The 15,215-nt window shown below is 27.5% G+C and overlaps 1 non-coding gene across 1 annotated transcript; it reads right to left on the bottom strand.

The window, feature by feature from the left end:
• Positions 1-13,432: 13,432 nt before the first annotated feature.
• TRNAI-UAU (transfer RNA isoleucine (anticodon UAU)) lies at positions 13,433-13,506 on the bottom strand. Its single transcript has one exon. It is a non-coding gene; the product is annotated as a tRNA-Ile (tRNA).
• Between the last annotated feature and the right edge of the window lie 1,709 nt (positions 13,507-15,215).

The following is a 15,215-nucleotide window of genomic DNA, read 5'->3' as shown; positions in this document are numbered from 1 at the left end:
CGACGAGTAATTCTAAACGGTGTCAAAATAACTTTTTGATCCTATAAACTCCATAATATTATTAACTTTGGCTAAAAAGCCTCCGAACCAAAATCCAAAACATATAAAATACATAAAGTGTACTTTAAAATTATGGGTCTTACACGAGCGGAGGTTTTATCAAAATTTATCGCGGTACCCTAATCGCTCCTTAAAGCTACCGTTAAGGTAAGGTCTCCTTCCAAACTTTTAGTTTGCATTTAGGGACTTATCTGTGGTTGTGTGGAAAAGAAATTTGTTAGGGTTGAAGTGTTGATTTGGGGAAAATGAATTTAATGCTTTTATGGGTAAAATTTTAGAGTTGAGTTTTGGTGATATTGATGAATGTTTCATGGAAAATGAATTTAACTCATTTACGTGTGGTTTTGAGGAAATGAAATTTGATGTGTTTGAGTGGTGGGTTGTGATAATTTTGTGGTTGTCGTGTTTGACGTGTTCATAATTATTATTTATAAATTTTGAGATGTGTTTGTGTGGATTTTGTGGAAAAATGAATTGATGTGATTTGGTGTGAATTGTGGATTGAATTTGAGAATATGTCTGAGTATGTTCTGTGTGAAATTTGAAAATCATTAGAGTTAAACGAGTATTAAAAATGGCGAATCTTTTAATATTTCTGTTTACTTAATGTTTGTAGTGAAAATCGTTAGAGTTAAATGAGTATTAAGAATGGAGAATCTCTTAATATCTGCATTTACTTAATGATTGTCGTCAAAATTGTTAGAGTTAAATGAGTATTAAGAATGAAGAATCTCTTAGTATCTACATTTACTTATCTGACTATTGATAGAAATACTATTTTATTATTATTGAAATTCTATAAGTATTTTCCTTTTTAAAAAAATAAGTTCAACAACTTTCTCAATCAATTTTATTCTCACACATACTGACTAACAAAGAACTCTTCATAATCACCACCATTATCATAAAAAATCTCATCAATAGTCAATAGCAAATCAAATGAGAAAGTAAGCTTGACTTTCCTTTTGGCACAACAAATAGCATATCTTCATTCTTGAGAATCTGCAATACCCTTCTCATACTTGGTCTCTGAGCATTATTAGGATTAGTACAACTCAACCCTAGCAACGACATCTTCATCATATCTTCATCCTAAAATTCACTAGTCAACCCCTTATTATTACCTTAAATTATCTCTGTAACACTAACACTTATGATTGAAGGCATCTCTCGGTGTTTGATACGTGTTAATGTTCGACACCAACACAACGCCTAGATTACATTCAATTAATTTATTTTTTTAAATAATTATCAAGGTCGACATATCTTTATCAGTGTTGTGTACGGTGTCCATGTTAATAACCGTACTCTAATGTCAACTATCCTCACTTCATAATACAAACCCCATACCCAATCCACCATCTTTGGACCATCTCTATTAATAGGCCTTTTTCCACAAACCACTGCAAGCATAACCATACCATAGCTGAAAACATTGGTATTCAGGTGCAAGGAAAATTCAGCCTAAGAGTAAGGCTACTGATATTAGTGCAAAAGTAGTTTTAGCTACAATCATCTGGTTGATATTTTGATGATAACAAAACAAACAAATAAGAACAGTTATCCTTTCATTGTAGTTACTAAGTGTGTAGATTAAGTTAATATACAAATTTATATTAATGACTATCTATTTTAAGATATAATAAATTATGAGTAAATTAGATATATTAATCTAAGTGTTTATAACATAAAATATCATCACCTAATAAATAAGTAATTATGTTTACTAATAGAGTAAGTCATAATATAACAATAAGAAGCATTGAAATAAGCATATGATTATCTACAATTTGATTAAAAGTATGAAAGACAAAAGAAATACAAGTCAATAATTGATCATCTAATCGCAAAAGAAAAGAACACTACAATAATTATATGTCTCTAACTAAACACCTTTCTTGATCCTCTAATGCAAAAATCAACATAAGAAAACTCTAAATGAATCATATGATAAAGTCAATATTTTGGTACAAGTTAAATCATTTGATGGACAAAGAAAAAGAATTAACTAATCAAGTGAACTATGACTCTAAAGAAACTATTGAAGTTGTGTCTGAATTCATTAAACACCCTCACAAAGCGCCTCCGATGAATTTGGTCTCACAAGCTCACTTTGATGATTCTGCATCTGATAGTTCTAGTAATCCAAATGTTTGTCTGATCAACATTTCATGTCAAAACTCTGATTTAGTCAACATTCTAGTAAAAATTCAACCTTCTTAAGTTAATCATCTAAACCCAGAACCTTGAAGAAAATTTATATCTCAACATCCTCTGCTCATCATAATTTAGAATTATCCTTTGATTTAAGAAGTGTATGACATCCTCTAGAAGTTTGATCATCTGAGATATGCCTTCTTAAGTCATGATATGTTGAATTAACTATGAAGATATATTTGGACATGTCTTAACAATTGATTTGCCTTAAATGCTAATTCAAAATTTCCACTGGTAACATCCTCAACGGATACATTTCTCTATATTTAAGTAGAAATCGATCATATGAAAAAGTGATTGAGAGAATGAAAAAGACATTGTGTTAAGAAGAATTTCTATAAAAGCGTAGAACATATCAAAAGAAAAGAATGAACGAAAAATTCTCCCAATAGAGAGTTATTATAATTGATGTGAATCAATCAAGTTGTTTAATACACTTGAATTGCTATAAGATTTAAAATGTAATAGTCTCCCAATGAGAGTTAGAATCCTAGAATCAAACTCTGTGTCAATTCAGACACAAACTGGAACTGATGTAAGAACTCTCAATTGTGATCTCTCAATTTTGTTTTACAAAAGCCATATATTTTTATATTTTCAAAAACTAATAAAATTTTATCTCAATTTTATATTGTTTCAATAAATATTAAATCAATTGACTTTTGTTATCAATTTAAATAGAAATACTATATAATATCAATTATATTAATTTAATGAATAATTTTAAATTACAAACATTTTAAAAAATACCTCGTCTTAAAATTGTCTTATACCTTCATAGGGAATGAATCGACCCTAGTGCTAGCCACCCTTTTGTTCTAACATTTAAAGTGGAAATAGGGCTGAACCAACCTAGTGTTGAAATTTCCATCAAACAAAACCATTCCCAGTTATTTTTATCCCTACAAATCATTCTTTGCTCACGTTCTTGACAAAGATAAACCAAGATAGAAGCCAAACCACCAATAATATTAACCCCATTATGAGACCAACACAAATGTTACCCCTCTTTTTGGGTCTTTGTACAACATCTTGTCTAAGCTTCCACTAGGCACGAAATCATACACTAGAAGCAACACTCCTTTATCAACAAAGCAAATGAACTAAGTTATTGTGCCTTAAACCCATCAATGTTGGAAAATTCAGAAAGAAACTCAGTCTTACCTTCATGAGAATGCCTTGACCTTTTCACTATTGTAATGGTTCTAGAATGAATAAAGAAAGCTTTGTATAGTATTAGGACAAACATAAGTCTCATATTGATAAAAGATATAACTTTATAAGAGTAAAAAGTGACACTTCTTACCTTATATGCCAGTTGTGAGGATGAGTTAAGGCCAATATAAGGGTGTGTTTGGTTTAATGGAAATGAGGAGAGGGGAGAGAATGAGAATATAAATGTATTTGGTTCAAAAGAGTGGAGGTAGAGGGGACCCTAAGGTTGTTCGATAGGCATGGACGAACATAGCCCCAAATTTTTAGGGGTACCAAAAACTTTGATTTACTAAGTATATATACTTAACAAACTCATTATTTAGACTAAGGTATTTTCTAAAAGAATATATTGTCATATTAAAATAATTTTAAATAAAAAATTACTTCCACATGTTTTAACTTTTGTTGATTCAATTGTTTTTTTATAAAAAAAAACCAAACAGAGTATTATATTATGTTATAGTATAATATTTTTTTCATGCTCCAACCTAAATTAGACATTTAGCCTTTTTTACACACTAAAAAGTTTCAACCTAAATTTCAGACATTCTAAAAAACAAACCTAAAGAAAAACAAAAGCACTTACTCATCATCATTCATAGGCAAGAGACAAATTTGTTACTTACTTTTAATGGAAAATCCATCTGAGCAAACACAATTACTCACATTTGATAATATATAGGGGTATATAAAGTGAGACGAGTTTTGATATGAGAGGATGATAGGATTAAATTTTGACTATACAATCATATATGGATGATCATGATTTAAAGTGTCACATGGCCATTTAAAAAAATCACTTGACTTTTTATTTTAATCTTATTCATTCATAATTTAATCAATGGCTAAGATTCACTCTTCTCACACTCTTATTATAAAAGTGCTATCATTTGACATGTTTTTTGTATATAACTTAAATAAAATAAAAAAAGACACTAAACTCATCATTTGCACATGACACTAAAAATCTAAGGGATGATCCTGAGGCGAGAAGATGAGTTTTAATACTTTTGTGTTTGGTTCAAAAAGAGGAGAGTTATTTTAAGTGATTTTTTAGTTGTTTTGGTTCCCTCTCCTTTCCTCTCCTCCAAATCCCCCAAAATGGAGGTAGAGCAAAATAAGCTCTATAAGGGATTTTGGATCCCTCCCTCCTTCTCTTAAATAATGAACCAAATATAAAAACATAACAATATCACCTCACATCCCTTCAAATTACCCTGAACCAAACGAACCCTAAGATGATATCAAAGCAAAGATAAAGTTTTGTAAGAATATATAAATAATTTAGGACAAGCAACAAACCCTGTAATTTTCTGACTTGAAATATAAACAAAAGTTACTAAATTCAACTCTATAGCCAATAATTATATGACAACAAATGTTCTTGAACTCGTGAACTGCTAGAGCCACCATGTTTCTTTCTCTTGGTAGGTTGCAAGGACAGATCCAAAAATTTCAATAAGTGAGATCAATGTGAAGTGCAATATCAACGTGAAGTGGAATGAATAGTCACACGAAATGATCAGTTTGAATTGTGATCCTTTTAAAATTTAGTTCATGCACTTTAATTGAAGTTTTACTCAAGACTAAATTCAGTGATTAAAAGTTAATTAGTAAGCTCTCAATTGACTAGAACACTATTAACAAATTTTGTGAAGTTAAGATGTTGTAAATAAAAAAAAATGATAGTGAAATGTGATATGAGCGTGCAAATAATTAAAGATAAGAGATAAAAATATCATACAACAAGTATACTGTTTAACCCAACTTGAGTTAGTCCAATTCATAACCGTGATATTTTCTCTATGTGCTTTAGAACCAAAACGTTATCATTTGCACATTTTCTCTTGATCAAAACTTGATCAATTACAAAATTTACCTTTTAATCCATAAAAGAATTTTGGTTACACATTTCAAACCAGAAAACATTTTTACAACTACCTTTCAACTCATAAAATATTTTTACAAATCGTATTTCAAACTATAAAGAATTTTTACAACCACCTTTCAAATTAGAAAGGATTTTTACAAGCACACTTAATCTAACATAAAAGATAGACTTGAGTTACAAACAATGTGTATGATAAAACATATTTGGAATCTAATGACTCTCAACTTTTTATTTGAGATATCTAAGAACAAACTCAGTAAATGATGATCTACATTTATAGTGAAGAAAGATAAAGTTTGCTTGAAGAGTTTTTTGACTTGTGCTTACTTGAACAAGGGTTGGTAAATTTCAAATTGAACTATTGTCTTCATCTTTCAATTGATCTTTAATTTATAGATGATGATAGACTTTGAATGTTCAATTTAAATTAAATATAGACGTTGGACACAGTTCCCAATGGTCCAACAATCATCCTAATCATTTTCTTTGTGTAGAGTAATTTTGCGCAGAATGTTCTTGTTTCGACTAGAACGTTCTGCCTTGAGTCTTGAAGGACACATGGACACCTAGGATGAATATGTACATTGGAAGAGTAGTGAGTTAGACATATGTGCAGTTGTCATGTCAAACAATACCAATTTAGTTTACTTGAGTGCTTTTGGTACTTGCTTCCATGTCATCAATCTGAAGATCAATCTGCATAATATTCTAAATGTTTTTTTTTACAAGTGGACCTTAAAATCTTGAGTTTTAATTGCTCATTAAACATTGAGAAGTCCATGTGCGAATACCAATTGATTTATTGTATGTTGTCTTTCCAAAAATATCATTTTTGTCATTTGTTCTGTCGAATGTTCTTCCATCATTCTTTTAATAAATGACTTAATCTTGAAATGATTTATTCTTCAAAATTGATTATTTTCATTTTGTTTTGTTCATCTTGAGAATATTATTTCATCACAACTAAGAATATTCTCTTCTATATGAGAGGATAAATCTTTTATTGAAGCAATTCTTCTTATAATTTCTCTTGGTATTTTCACATGTTGTGTCTTGTCCATTGTAACACCCCAAAATTTTCATATATATTATATATGTATCTTTTTAGTAATTGCTATTATTAAATTAATAATTATTCTATGTGTAAGTAAATTAAATTAAATTAAATTTTATCACACTCTATTCTACCTAAATAATTATAACCTTCATTTTTATTTAATTGTTTTGACGTGACAATTACATGGGGACTATTTATGATGTCATTATTTTATAAATGAACATTTTTTTATTTGATTAGTTTCGATAATCATGAAATTGATGTGTTAGATATGTTTGTTTTATTTTGTTATGTGTGAGTGGTATTCTTGTCTTGCTTGATTTATTTTAGTTGATAAAATATTAGTTGAATTATTTAATTAAATTAGAATTTATATAAGTTATATTGTTTGTTAGTTTTATTTGCGACCAAATAAGTATTAATTTTAGGAGATATTATAGAGCTAGTGAAACCAACTTTTATGTATAAGTGTTTTGAAAATATTTTTGGTCCATCCTATAAAAATAAAAATTAGTGACTTGACTCATTCTTTTACTCTCCTTTATGACAAGATTTCATGACAATTCATGGTGTTTTCTTGGCATAATGTGCATTAATTCATTTTAAACACCTTTAATTTATTTTTTAAAGGAAGATTATAAATTTAAGGCTAAATTACATTTGTGTCCTCTAACTTAATTTCAGATAACGTTTTAGTCCTTTATCTTTTTTTTTTCCCGACTTGGTCCTTTATTTTAATTTTAAGTGACAATTTGATATTTTATATTTTAAAACTTCAACAATGATATCCTTTTTTATACAAAAATTCAAAAAAAAATTCAATCAAAACTCATAAAATTAATTATATTCTTCAATATAATACAAATTTCATCAAATTCGTAACGCAAATCTTCAAATAAACTCATATTTTCATACTTTATTTGATATTTTTAGGAATAAAGGACTAAATCGGGAAGAAAAAAAAGATAAAGTACTAAAACGTTACCTGAAATTAAGTTAAGGGACCACAGATGTAATTTAGCATAAATTTAATTATAAGTTTTTTGTGCAATTAAGAGAGGACACAAAAAGACTATTGTCTTTTTTGTATCTCATGCATTCATCTCTTTTAAACTAAAATTATAATTTTATTATAATTGTCTACAAAAATAATTCTATGAAATTTTTGGTTTCGTAACTATTAGATGAAAAAATTAAAAGGGTGATGTGACAATCTCTAATTTATTTATTTAATTAAAATTAGTGTGTGACATCCTTCAATATATGGTGAACTCTATTAGTTAATCCAAATTAACTCATATATATAAATACACATGATTTCGATTGGCTTTGTAACAACCTAATAAATTAAAGAAATAGTAATTATTGGTAGTATAATATTGGAATTAAGTGCACTTCAATTTTAGACAAGAAATCAATGGTAATAGTGCAACGTAAATAGCTTATATGTTCATACATTTCCATTAGGCACATCTTGTTGTCACACCTATTTGTCATTCGTACACTCTCAAAATAATTTTCTGAGTCGTAATTTCCAATATTTATCGGTGTTGAATTCATTACTGCCTCATGAGCTATTTCTCGTGCAAATTTAGAGGTGTTAAGAAAGAAAGCGCATAAGGTAAGGGCTTTTCCCCATTCAATGTTAGGCTAGATATTAAATTAATAGTTTGTAAGATATTGATATATGTCTTGATGTCTTAAAAGAAAAATATTGATTTATGTTTGCCTTAAAGAATTTAACTATAATATTATGTTTTTATGAGTAATAGGTTTGCTTTGATAAACTTAATTATAAAATTTTGATTTTTATTATTATAACATGAGTAATATGTTTGATGTCATATATTTGGTGTAAAGTTATTATTTTTGTGTCGTTTATGTGTACTTAATTATAAAGTTATGATTTTTATTATGATCTCATGAGTAATATTTTTTTAAGATATCTTTTATTTAAAGTTTCAATTTTTGTGCTATTTCGTTTCAAAGTTTTGATTTTTAAGAAATCTATATGAGTCTTGCGGGAATTGGTGAAAAGTTTTAATTTTAATTATGATAAGATGATTAAGTTGATTTTTGTGACGTGTTTAACGGCAAACCTTGATTTGTATGACTAAATAACAATTAATCGGAGAAAATTTATAGTAAAAGAAATAAAATTTATATTTGTATGTGTTATTCGTTATTTGAGTTTGAGTTCTATCAATAATATGTTGTTAATCCAATTTTATAGGTTATAAAATGAAAGATATGACTATAAGACATTTATTCACGTGTTTGTGTGTTATATATTTGGGATAACAAATTTATTGACTCTTGATTGGAAGCGTCCATGAGAGTAAAACTTTGATGTCATATGTGATTAAAATTTTATCTTGAATATTTTATATTTGTGGTTGCATAATTGTGTTTTAAATAGTGATATCTTTGTGGTTGCCTAAGTGACTAGTGATTTGTGTTTTTAATATTTTATATGTGTGGTTGTCTAAGTGGTATGGTTGGTGGTTTGTGTTTTAAATATTGTTATCTTTGTGGTTGCTTAAGTGGTTGGTGATTTGTGTTTTAAATATTTGTTATCTTTATGGTTGCCTAAGTGACTGGTGATTTGGGTTTAAATGTTGTTATCTTTGTGGTTGCCTAAGTGGCTGGTGATTTGAGTTTTAAATAATGTTATCTTTGTGGTTGCCTAAGTGGCTGGTGATTTGTGTGATTATCTAAGTGAGTGGTGACATGTACCTTTGAGCATCATTATCATTTCATAACATATCATATGCATCTTTGTGGACGCCTATGTGGCTGGTTTAATTTTTCCCCATTGGTATGGGTGACTTCTGTGTGGACGCCTGTATGGCTGGTTATATCCGGATCATATATATTTAGGAGCATGCATAACTTGCATATATTCTATTGTTATTTTTATTTTGATCTAATTATTTGCTCTACGGTTGCTACTTGATTTATTTAGATATATTTTATGACTTTTAATACATCTTTGAAAACTATTAAAGAACCAATTTCTTTAAATCTTTTATGACGAAAAGATTTTATATTCATATTTTATGGTTGTTAATTTATTATTTGGTTTAATTTTTGTTGTGGGATGAACTGACCCCTTACACCAATATTTAGGTACTAATGATCTCAAAAGTTGTATGAATGATGTTTGATTGGTGCACGCGCGTGGGAAAATGAGACCTTTACTTTAAAAATAATATTTTGTATTACTAAAAATTTTGTCGTACATTGTAAAGTTATTTACTTTTCATCATTAACTTTTAATAGAAATACGGAAGTGAGATTTCATTTGCTTATTTTGAATTTCACTTAAAGAGACTTTATTTTATTTTGGAGCATAAACGAATATTGATCTAATAACTGGAATATTAATTTTGCAAATAAATGAATAAATAATATTTTAGTAAGTTGCATTACATTTTTTTATAAATATATATTTTATATATATATATATCAAGTCATTTTCTGACGCATCTTCAAATTATTACATGATGAACTACTTCTAAAAAAAAATTATAGTGATTTCTAAAAGAAAACTAATATTTTTAAGTAATTTTTGGATCAAAAAATTTGGGGCGTTACATCCATCAAATTTCATTTAGATACTTTAGCATAGATATGAATGTATTGGATATGTTCTTCTTAAAGATGTTATCTTGAAGATTCAACAATTATTCTCTTGAATGATTGATATAATATATGATTTATTCATTTTGAGATTATTTAAAAAATATATTCTCTAACTTCTTTATTTATATTCAAATATGTTTGAACCTATATTATAATCATTGGACGTAGTTTCCAAAGTATCAAATGATCATTTTGATAATTGTCCTTATTTCTTAGTTCGAACGGTTGTTGCACTTGATTCTTTATGCAACTTTTGAATTACTTGTTTCTCATTTGTATATAAAACTATTTGGAATAGTGGTAGAATAATGCTGGGAAATAACCAAGTACTCTATCTTGGACCAAAATTCATCTTTTGAAAAAGAGAATGTTCTCTTATCTTATAACAAATATTCTTATCAATAAATGATAAGCTAATTGAATCAATTCTTTAAGAACTCTTACATAAAAGTTGTCACTTTTTCTTATATGATTGTATAAGCTCTTTCGAAAACTCATTCAAGATCATTCTCAAACATCAAGGCTTTCAATACAAAACTCAATGTGAGTTTTGTCACACTACTTCAAGAATAATCTCGTGTAGCTTGGGATAAAAATTCTTCTATAATAATCCTTCAAATATGAACATTCATGTTATGATGAAGATTCTATATGATGAGTTTTTCATCCTCTCAATTAATTCTTTTCAGTTTTGAATAATCGTCTTTTAATATCTTGATTAAGCTTATAAAACTATTGTTGTAATCTTTGATGATACTTTAATTTTTTCATAACAAAATATGCACTTGTTGATGTGAGTGTTTTCAAGCTTGTCGACTAATGTGATTTCTATTTCTTAAATAATATTTAAATGCAATCATCAGTAGATCACTATTCATAAAACTTAAACATTTACTTCATAAGGTTTGTTGTAATTAAAACATATATAAAAAATATTTTCACTTCAACGCAATGTTGTTGAATATATATTTTTAGGCTAAATATCACATGTAGTCCCATAACTTAATTTCAGTTAACGTTTTAGTCATTTATCTTCTTTTTTTCCCGATTTAGTCCTTTATTCATAACAATATCAAATAAAGTATGAAAATATGAGTTTATTTGAAGATTTGCGTTACGAATTTGATGAAATTTGTATTATATTGAAGAATATAATTAATTTTATGAGTTTTGTTTGAATTTTTGTATAAAAAAGGATAACATTGTTGAAATTTTAAAACATAAAATATCAAATTGTCACTTAAAATTAAAATAAAGGACCAAGTCGGAAAAAAAAATGACTAAAACGTTATCTGAAATTAAGTTAAAGGACTACGAATGTAATTTAGTCTATATTTTTATATAGATATATAAAAGCACACAAGTGATAAAATGGTAACATAATTATTATTAAGAAAAAAAAATGGAGATAACAAAAAGTATACCATTGTACACCCCAAAATTGAAGGTACCTTAATATTTAAGAATTATAATTTCTCTTCATGTGTCTTGAAAGTGTAAAAAAAATTTCATTTTAGATTTGTTTGGGCATCTAAGAATCTTTTTCTAAGGATGACTATGATTATTGTGTTAGTGTATTTTTTAACTTCGTTAGCTTATTGAGACTCTAATATTGACCTTTCTTAGAAATATTTTTTTTTTCCTAAATTCCTCACCATGATAAAACAAAATTAAAATGTGATGTTTGTGTGTTCACCCTCTTCACAAAGAGCCACTTGTATGATTCATCTATTTCTTCATATAATAATGCAACTCCAAATATGGTTGCTCTTCGATGGTCATTAAATCTCGAAAATACTATAGTTGAACAAGTGACTTCAAATATAAGAGAAGTGAATTAATTACATTAAAAAAATACAATAAAAATAAGTACTTCAAAATATTTAATCAATTAAAATAAAGTGTTTAGCAATAAATTTAAAATAAATACGAGAGATAAAAATATCACAAAAATGGATAACTGAAATAATTAAATTATTGAAAACAAACAAATAAATAAAAAAACTTGCAAAGATAAATAAAAGAAATGAAAGGAAAAAGAACACATAAAATTTATACTCATTCAATCACTAAGAACCTAAGGCCTACCTCCTGTTCACAAATAATAATATTATTAAAACCAAGCTTTTTAAAAGGATCCACAAGTAACATTTACAACCGAAGAGCACCCTTCACACAAAGCAATGAGATATCACCTCCCTTTGTGGAAGAGACTTAAAACTAAGAGACATCATCTCTTTTGAAAACTTTACACTCAAAAATAAAAAATATAAAAGATAAAGAGACTACAGTCGATAGTATAAAAAATAAACAAATTAAAGCACACAATAAATCAACTCAAACTATGCGGAGTACAAATTCAAACTATATAGAATACAAAGTTTCTCAAATAAAATATTAATGACTTTAAAATGAATGAGGATTACGAGAAGATACTTTTGATCGAATTTTGGTGTAAGAAAATAAGTTGTAAATGTTGGATCTTTTGTTGGGGGTATGTTACAAATTTTGAACAAAAAAAAAAAAAGAAACTAATGATAATAAATAGTGCACAAATAAATTCTAAAGTGTGTGTATCGCACTAAGCTTTAGATTCGATTCGCCCCAATAATCCGTATATATTGGATGCAAACGGGTTAATTGGAGAATCCCTTCAAGATACTTTGGAATTCTTGAAGTGAATTGCACATTCACATCAAACTTAATGATAATTTACAGAATAAAGTTAATTCATTTACTCTCATGCATTGAAGAAAAGAAGAAATGACACATTCATACTTTTGACATAAATTTTACTCGTGTAACATAAATTTTTTATGTCATTTCTACCTCTAAAGTATCTCTATTTATAGAGAAATTCATACTAATTGGTGAAAGAAAAACAACTCTTGAAAAAGATTGTAACATTTAATAACTTAATAGATGTAAACTTATTTATTAAGATTAAATATGTTTAGTATTGATAAAATTTTGAAATTTCCTTAAATTGTGTATTTCATGCATAATCACATGGAATAAAAAATATCCTTAAACTTTTTAAATTTTGAATGATATTTTGTAAGCATATTTTGAACATTATTGAAAGTTCATTCACACAAATTTAATTTTTTTTTAACTTGAGATGAATTAAATATAATTAAATGTCACGTGTTAGTGATAAAAGTTTTTAAAACATAGAATTAAAAATCGAATTTAGATCTTATTTTTTGCATATAAACTTTTTAGAGTGTTGTAAACATACATGCAAAATTTATTAAAAATAATATTTATATTGATAATAAAAATGTATTTTAAATATTTATAATTGTAAAATAAATGAAAAGTAAAGAATAGAAAAAACTAAATATTGGTCCCGGCGGGGCTCGAACCCGCGACCTTCGGCTCATAAGACCAACGCTCTAACCAACTGAGCTACGGGACCGATACATTAAATTTGCGTTAGCTATTATTAAAACCTAACATACAATCTATAAAAGAAATAGAAAATTGATTCTTAATGCGATTTTTTTTTTAAATGATTCATTATTTGCTTGACACATTTTTTTACAAATATGCTTTTTCTATAAACAAACGAACTTAATGCTTTCCTAATATTATGTATGCAAGAAAGCATTGACTAGTATTGTTGAAAATACAAGTTAATAAGCTTTCTCAAATTTATTACTAGTTCATATGCTTACAATTTACCACCCAAATAAACTTTTTTTTGGAATAATTTGTATCAGTTTGTTAGTTAACAGAAACACGATTAATTTCCTAATACAATAAAACAATATGAACATGAGAATTAATACATAAAAATGGACAAACTTAGGTGATATTAAGAATCCACAAACCAACGGAGAGCAAAATTAGCATAAAAAAACAAAAATAGACAAATGTGTTTAATTGGCATATAATCTACTATCAATTTTATATGAACAGAGTTTCTAATCGAAAGTTGTGAGTGGGTGTTATATGCTGAAATAGTTTTATTTCATAATCTTCCTGTTTCCTGTTTTCAAGATCATATCAATGTTGATTAATTAATTATTAAGATTTCATAAAATGTTGATAATATAGTAGATCAAATTAGTCATCAAATGCTTGAAGACGATGATCAATTAATCGAACAATGTGATCCACAAGAAAATGTAAATCGAACATTGAGAAGATATACTAGACCAAGAAAATCAGTTGTCCTTGATGATTACATTGTGTATCCACAATAATTTTACTATAATATTGGAGTTGAGAATGAATATGAAATGTTTGCACAAGCTACAAGTTGCAATGAGTCAAACTTGTGGTCTGATTACATTGTTTGGGATCTTGTTAAGTTACTTAATGGAACAAATGTTATTGATTGTAAATATGTCTTTAAGATTAAGAAAGATTCATTATAGGTAACGTTGAGTGATACAAGGTCAGACTTGTTGCTAATGGATATACTTTGAAAGAGGAAATTGATTACATAGATACCTTGTCTCTTGTATCTAAAAAAGATTTTCTTTGTGTCTTCTTAGCATTAGTTGCACATTTTGATCTTGAGTTACATCAAATGGATGAGAAAACTAGTGATTTGGAGGATGAGGTTTATATGAAACAACCTAAAGATTTCTCCTTTAGTGATGGTGAGCATTTGGTTTGCAAACTTAAAAAATTCATATATGATTTAAAACAAGTCTCACATAAATGGTATCTAAAATTCCATGGAACAATATCTTTATTTAGATTTGTTTAAAATCACATAGATCAATGCATATAACAGAAGATTAGTGGAAGTAAAATTTGTTTTCTTGTAGTAACACTACAAGAAAACACTCATTTTATGGCTAACTTTGCAAATATTGTGTGACGAAAATTACTCTCACTAATTAATGACTGAAAAAACCCTCACAAATACTAAAATTCAAATTAGTTGTTATTTGTGACTGAAAAAACACTCACAAATCAAAAAACAATTTTTGGCTGAGTGTAACATTTGTTGCGGCAAAAAACGGCCACAAAATTATGGGAGAGAAAAGTAATTTGAATTTATGGCGGCCAATACCCTCACAATGGACTTGATTGATTGAAAATTTCAACAGAAATTTGTGGCGGCCTATACCCTCACAAAATCACAACGTTGGATCTTTGTGAGTGCTTAGG

Source organism: Cicer arietinum, chromosome 5 (assembly GCF_000331145.2).
Source record: "Cicer arietinum cultivar CDC Frontier isolate Library 1 chromosome 5, Cicar.CDCFrontier_v2.0, whole genome shotgun sequence".
NCBI lineage: Eukaryota > Viridiplantae > Streptophyta > Magnoliopsida > Fabales > Fabaceae > Cicer > Cicer arietinum.
Note: the sequence above shows the minus strand (reverse complement) of the source record. Positions and strands in the feature narration are given on the sequence as shown.